Below are 6,000 nucleotides of genomic sequence, written 5' to 3' on the forward strand. Positions count from 1 at the left end.
GATTCATCAGGATTTATGGATAAATATAGCTGAGTATCATCAGCATAACAGTGGAAATTAATCCCATGCTGTCTGATAATTTTGCCTATCGGAAGCATATATATAGTAAAGAGAATTGGTCCAAGGACTGAACCCTGTGGTACTCCACAGGTGACCCTAGAGTTTGAGGAAGATTTATTATTAACATGAACAAATTGGAATCTGTCTGACAGATAAGATTTAAACCAGCCTAATGCTTTCCCCTTAATCCCTACAGTATGTTCAAGTCTTTGTAGGAGAATATTGTGATCAACTGTATCAAACGCAGCACTGAGATCTAACAGGACAAGTATAAGTATACACTTATCACCATCCAATGATATTGTCTCTGTATTAATATCAGATGTTAACTCCAAAGGAGGTTAGCTCTGAATTCTGAATACCCAGGCAACTGTGAATTGGACTGAACACAAAACAAATGTCTATTCCGCAGTCGTTGGTTTTATTGAACCAAAAGCAATTCCCTGTTACAGTAATTCTCTGATTCAACAACTTTGGAATTCTTACTCACTACTAAACTAACATGCAAAATATATATGTGGAAATAAAGAAACAAAACAAAAATAAACAATGGATTAAAATGAGCGGTTAGCAGATCTTAACTTAACTCACAGTTCAGATACACGTCACCCTCCCAAGATGGCTGCTACGATGACGTATGAGGGGAGGTCCTAATGACGTAACCACGCTTACGCTGATGGGATAATGCCTCGCTTCGAGAGGGCGCAGCTAACTGGGAGTTTAAAGCAAAGCCCGCGACTTGAGCTCGGACAAAGAGATTAAATTGATAAGAAGAAGCGAAAAGAGAGAAGGGGGAAAGCAGGAAAAAAGATGAAAAGAAATAAAGCGGTAACCCACGGCAGGGTTCTTGATGGATCACAAATCAACACAGCAAAATCAATTGTAACATGCATGCACATACAAAGAAAATGTTCAGCAAAATAATTCCAACTTCGTCGTGGAATAAAAGCATTAACCAACACCTACAAAGTTCTAACGCCTGCCCAGGCACTTCTAAACACCCTGTTGGTGAGACAGAAATAAAAGGGGAGACCCCGTTACTTTGAGGTGCCTCGGGGCTGGTCCGGAGCGCTCCGAGTAGTGGCTTTCTGGACGCGCCTTGACGAGCGCAGTTGTCCGCAGGCTGCAGCGGGACGGGGAAAAAGCTCCTTCGTTTCTTCCACCGGGTTAAACAGTCGCTTTGTTGGCCAGACAAAGCGGGGTCCTCTTCGATCACTGGGAAATACGGCGTCTCTCAGTCTTTTGATCAGAGGGAATTTAAAAGTACTTATTTTAGTCGACCTCCTGTTATACAAAGCAGGGAATAACCGTTGCGTCGAAAAATCTCGGTCCAGCGAGCAATCGAACACGTGGCGTGGGATCACCCCAACGGAAACAGCTGTGTCTTCTCGGGTTGGCTAAAAGCCAGGGAAGAAGGAAGATTGTCGTGTGTGATCGGCTTTTATAGCCATCACCATAGCAACCTTATCTTGATCGGCGGCCATTTTGCCGTGTTGCGTGATGGGAGTTGGTGGCCATTTTGACCACATGAGTTGGTGGCCATTTTGACCACATTGCATCATGGGTAACGCAGTCCGTTACGTCCCGAATTGATGCCGTTTCTGTCACGTCTGAACTGGCACAACAATCATTTCTAGTGACAATGCCAGAGAAACTTTTATTCAAGCTTACTCTGCTACTTCAATCTTGGGCTGCAACTCAGTAGATGAGCTAGTAGATAACTTTCATTCTGAAGTGTCAAACATCATTGACTGCATTGCTCCACTTAAAGTGAACGTTTTTTCCAGGAAGAAAAAATCTCCTTGGAGAAATGCTCCATCAGTTAAAAGCAAAAAAAGGGAGTGTTGAAAAGCTGAACGCAGGTGGAGAAAGGCCAGACTCCAAGTTTACTATGACATCTACAAAGAGAGACTTTACAGATATAACTTACAACTGAAAAATACAACGGAATATTTCTTCTCTAAGATCATCAACAAAAACATTAATCATGCTTGTGCCTTATTTGTCACAGTCAACAGGTTAACAAATCCCCCTGTGTCTGTGGCTTCTGTGTCCGTGGCTTCTGAACTCCACTCCACCAGCGCCTGCAATGAATTTGATAACTTCTTTACTGAGAAAATCCTAAAGATTAGAGCATCAGTTTGTACATCCATATCAACTCCAGAACCAAAGCTGTATCCAACTGGAACTTATCATGACAAAATGTCCCAATTCAGCAAAAAAACTACAAAAGCTTAGAGGAGATCATTCAGCAGCTAAGTTCCTCCTCCTGCTTCCTTGATGTTCTACCCACAGCTTTCTTTAAGATACTTTTGCCTGTTATAGCATCTGATTTTACTCAGATAATAAACACGTCCCTTCTGTCAGGTGTTTTCCCCCAGTTCCTTAAAACAGCAAATATCAAACCACTGCTGAAAAAGAACAATTTAGACAAACTTCTACTCCAGAACTATAGGTCCATCTCAAACCTCCCCTTCATCAGTAAGATTATTGTAAATGCTGTGTTTCAACTATTAAACACTTTCTTAACTAAGACCAGCCGCTTTGACGTTTTCCAGTCAGATTTCCGTGTTCACCACAGCACAGAGACCGCCATTATCAAGGTGTTTAATGACAACCACATAAATACAGACTGTGGAAGAACCACAGGGCTGGTATTATTGGACCTCAGTGCAGTGTTGTGCCAGTTCATACGTGACAAAAAGCGGGCATCAATTCGGGACGTAACGGACTGCGTTACCCATGATGCAATGTGGTCAAAATGGCCACCAATTCATGTGGTCAAAATGGCCACCAACTCCCATCACGCAACACGGCAAAATGGCCGCCGATCAAGATAAGGTTGCTATGGTGATGGCTATAAAAGCCGATCACACACGACAATCTTCCTTCTTCCCTGGCTTTTAGCCAACCCGAGAAGACACAGCTGTTTCCGTTGGGGTGATCCCACGCCACGTGTTCGATTGCTCGCTGGACCGAGATTTTTCGACACAACGGTTATTCCCTGCTTTGTATAACAGGAGGTCGACTAAAATAAGTACTTTTAAATTCCCTCTGATCAAAAGACTGAGAGACGCCGTATCTCCCAGTGATTGAAGAGGACCCCGCTTTGTCTGGCCAACAAAGCGACTGTGAACCCGGAGGAAGAAACGAAGGAGCTTTTTCCCCGTCCCGCTGCAGCCTGCGGAAAACTGCGCTCGTCAAGACGCGTCCAGAAAGCCACTACTCGGAGCGCTCCGGACCAGCCCCGAGGCACCTCAAAGTAACGGGGTCTCCCCTTTTATTTCTGTCTCACCAACAGGGTGTTTAGAAGTGCCTGGGCAGGCGTTAGAACTTTGTAGGTGTTGGTTAATGCTTTTATTCCACGACGAAGTTGGAATTATTTTGCTGAACATTTTCTTTGTATGTGCATGCATTTTACAATTGATTTTGCTGTGTTGATTTGTGATCCATCAAGAACCCCGCCGTGGGTTACTGCTTCATTTCTTTCCATCTTCTTCCCTGCTTTCCCCCCTCTCTCTTTTCGCTTCTTCTTATCAGTTAATCTCTTTGTCCGAGCTCAAGTCGCGGGCTTTGCTTTAAACTCCCAGTTAGCTGCGCCCTCTCGAAGCGAAGCATTATCCCATCAGCGTAAGCGTGGTTACGTCATTAGGACCTCCCCTCATACGTCATCGTAGCAGCCATCTTGGGAGGGTGACGTGTATCTGGACTGTAGGGAGCTTAGCTGAACTAGCTTTTGTGTAAGACATCAAAGCGTCCAGTGAGATTCCCGAAGCTGTTCTGTCTGTCAATGCTGATACGTGAAATGCCGGTGTTTCAAGGGCGGTGTTCAACAACTTTGAGTTATGTTAAGATCTGCTAACCGCTCATTTTAATCCATTGTTTATTTTTGTTTTGTTCTTTATTTCCACATATATATTTTTCCTGTTTTAGTTTAGTAATGAGTAAGAATTCCAAAGTTGTTGAATCAGAGAATTACTGTAACAGGGAATTTCTTTTGGTTCAATAAAACCAACGACTGCGGAATAGACATTGTTTTGTGTTCAATTCAATTCACAGTTGCCTGGGTATTCAGAATTCAGAGCTAACCTCCTTTGGAGTTAACATCTGATATTAATACAGAGACAATATCATTGGATGGTGATAAGGAATAAGGATTTAAACTCTAATTGCAGTTACATTGGGGTTCTCACAGCCTGCTGGATAAACCTCGTCGGTTAACAGTCCGACCTGATCATTTATTCCAGCGTAAATGAGTTCATAACAGCAAATTAACTAATGCATTAGTGGTATAAATACTTACAAGCTTATAGCTAACATCACCACCATTTGAACTATATTTGTTATAGCGGAATTTTGAGTTGAATGATTTATTATTTAAATTATAATACCAAATTATAATTAATAATAATAATAAGCATATTCAACCAGCTTATGGCATAACATAAATTGGCTTTTCCCTGGATGGGCGGAGTCTACTTATTGGCGTTCCTTTAGACTAAATCGAATAACCAGCAACTTATGAATTTAATGAACACAATCCATATTCCAGCATTTTGACTGCTCACCTTGCCAAAAGGGCTATTCAGTCATAATTGATTAAGGAGGTATCATTACTAAATATATACGTGTTTGTGGTGGTTTGAGGTTGTTAACCTGAGGTTTGAATATTGATTTCTGGACTGGAAGTCAGCTAGATTGAAATAGACAGCAGCCAGCGCCTGCTACTTGTCAATCAGAGTCTGTGTCGTGTTCTGCTTTGAAAAGAGAGACCTTGCCTCCATCTGGTGGACGTTTTTTGTAATTGCAGCATAATTGTTTTAAAGAGGGACACGATTCCCCATCGGCTTGACATTGTGTGTAATTACAACTCAGTCTTCCCAAAGTGAAGGGCACCCTGCCTCCATCTGGTGGCCAGGATAGGTAGTTGCAGTCACGGTTTTAAAGACAGCTTAGATCGCTCAGTGTCCCGGAGGGACCGTTTTGAAAGTCAGTTTCTTTAAACTTGCCTTATGGTTACGCCCTTTTGACACTTTAATTTTATTTTATTAATTTTTCCCCAACTTATTATCATATCTTAATTTTGTTTTGTTTTTTCTCCCTTCTTGAATTTTTTTCTACCTTTATTATTATTTTATTTTGAAATATTTTTTTCTTTCCTCCCTTATCCCCTTCTGCTCATCATAAGTGGTCAAAATTGAGCTGTGATTTTGAAACTAAGGTTGCAATTTAGCGGTTTTTAACTGTCATTCTTTGCCACCTCTGAAGCTCCAAAACACTTTGCTATTTTCCACACATGTGTAGAGCACCTGTTCTTAAATAACATCACAAACAAAGCCACAGCTTTATCACTTAATTACTGGCCGAAAGGTTAGTGGTCCATGTCACTCAAAGTTAATATTCTCAAAGTTAAACAAGCATATTAACCGTTCCTAAAACATAGGAGTTGTAAGTCGCAGGGTTGATTTTCCCTTGCGCAGCCTAATTAAACGCACGTATTTGAATCCACTTCCTGCGGTAAAGTGAGTCATAGTGCGTGTTTGCTGTTAACAGTTAAAGTGAAGCCACTTAACAGTTGTTGTTAGCAGTTGTTGTTTAGCGCTGAGCTAAATTAAAGTGTATGCGTTGTTGCTTAGTGCTAAGCTAAAATACAGCGTTGTTATTTGTTGTCTGTCGTTTAGCGCTGAGCTAAACTACAGTGTTGTTACTTGTTGTGTTGTTATCCATAGCTGACACAGAATGGATAGTGAAGATTCCTCAGTGTTTAGGTCTGAAGGAGCTGAAGGTCCAAACCATTCCATTTGAATGGAGGCCCAGGATGTCATTAGCTCACTGCTTAAAATGACACCGGACGAACAAACCCGTCTGAATCAGTTTAACATAGAACACTGTGAGAGGAGAATTCAGGAATTGGTGGAGGAGGTCCAGAGCAAACCTAAA

Source organism: Fundulus heteroclitus, chromosome 10 (genome assembly GCF_011125445.2).
Source record: "Fundulus heteroclitus isolate FHET01 chromosome 10, MU-UCD_Fhet_4.1, whole genome shotgun sequence".
NCBI classification, from domain to species: domain Eukaryota; kingdom Metazoa; phylum Chordata; class Actinopteri; order Cyprinodontiformes; family Fundulidae; genus Fundulus; species Fundulus heteroclitus.